Raw genomic sequence first — 1,966 nt, 5'->3', positions numbered from 1 at the left:
TACACTTACGGGCCTTAAGCCGCCTTTGGGCTTTGGGCCCTTTAACAAGCCTGCTACATGAACCGCCATCTTCGACATATTCATGGGCTTGGTTTATGAACCGCCATTGGGATAACCCGCCCCCTCCTGGGAGGGTCATATCCAATAACCATATCCCCAACACCTAATCTCCCACCAAAAATTACATGTCTGAACGATGGTTATCTTCCTGATATTTCATACGCTGCTGAGCTCGCAGCAGGTGTTCCGGAATCAGTCTCCGCATCAGATTTCATTTTGCTAACCAACCAGATAAGTCAAAGGACAAAGAACATTGTAGGCTAGCAATGCCCAAGTGGCGGGGCTGATAACCATACAGAACCTTGAATGGTGTTGTGCCTAAAGTTGAATGGTATCTTGTATTGTACCATTACTCGGCCTAGAATAGCCAATAAGCCCGTTTATTGGGGGTGGAATGAACAAAACTCGATAGAAATGTTTCCGGGCATTGGTTTAGTTCTTGAGTCTGGCCATCTATTTGTGGATGATCTGCTAAGCTCGAATTCATTTTTGCATAACTCTTGTCACAATGTACTGGTGAAAATAGAATCTATGTATGTCACCAGAACCAATTGAAATCCATGCAGTTTGTAGATGTTATCCATATATAACTAAGCCACTTGGAGAGTGGCAACAAGATGGGAAGTGGTATAAAATGACCATATGCACTGAACTTATCAAAAACAACTAGTCTGGTGTCGAAGTTATTACTCTTGGGCAACCCTCTAATGAAGTCCATGCTAACCAAATTCCATGCCTCCTTGGCACTATAACTGGACTAAGTAGCCCTGGCCTTTTTATGTGTTTATTAGCATGTTTGCATACAATACAGTTTTGCACATATGCATGTTGTCATGTGTTCATTGCATGCCATGCAAAAAGACCTTTAATTCTTTGGTAAGTGGCTTGAAAACTTGAATGCGCTCCAATACCACTGGCATGTAAAGACAACATAATGGCCTGATGTGCTTTAGTGTTATGAAGCCAAATTTTATCTTTATATCTGATGGCCCCTTGATGGAGAGAGTACCCTTCGTCATTTGGTCTTGTCAGTGTCAGTTCCTGCAACAAATCTTTATCTACAAGGAACAACTGGTAAGCTTCGGACACCACTGATAGCCATTTGTGTGTGCAAAAGGAAATATCAGCTAATTCCATAGGTGCAGGGGACCTTGACAAAGCATCAACTACAGCCTTAGCCAAACCTTTTCTATAGACAGTGTTATATTGGAGACCCAACAGATTAAGAAATGTTTTATGTTGCATAGAGCTACTCAACTTCTTGTCTTGCAGACGTGTCAAGTTTTTGTGATCGGTGGAAATGGTGAAAGGAGCTCGTTGTAGCTATGATTTCCATTTTTCTACAGCAAGTAACACAACCAAACACTCCTTTTCATGTGTAGAGAGGGCCTGAGACTTAGGTCCTATAGCTTTGCTCATGTAAGAGAGAGGATGGTCGTCCTGCATGAGCACAACTCCAATGCCTTCATTGCTAGCATCTGTCTGTACAATAAAATGTTTCTGAAAGTCTGGAAGGATTAACACTAGAGTTGCATCAAGTGCTTCTTTCAAGTGATGAAAGGCAACTTCAGTGGTAGGGGTCTAAGTGAAGACTATGTCCACGTGGTGAACTTATCTCACACCACGCTCACACCACAACACTTGAAGAACTTTGTCCATGAGCGTTGATACATCTCCAACGTATTTATAATTTATAAAATATTCATGCTATATTTACATCAATTATATATGACTTTAATGCACTTCTATATTATTTTATAGACTAACCTATTAATTTAGTGCCCAATGCCAGTTCTCGTTTTCTGCGTTTTTCAGAAAATATATACCTCCCGAAGTCCAAACATGATGAAACTTTTTGATGTTTTTTTTGAGAACATAAGAGACTCTAAAAGCTTCGGGGAGAAGC

Source organism: Triticum dicoccoides, chromosome 3A (assembly GCF_002162155.2).
Source record: "Triticum dicoccoides isolate Atlit2015 ecotype Zavitan chromosome 3A, WEW_v2.0, whole genome shotgun sequence".
In the NCBI taxonomy this organism is placed as follows: domain Eukaryota; kingdom Viridiplantae; phylum Streptophyta; class Magnoliopsida; order Poales; family Poaceae; genus Triticum; species Triticum dicoccoides.
The sequence above is the reverse complement of the archived record's forward strand: the minus strand, read 5'-3'. Positions refer to the sequence as shown.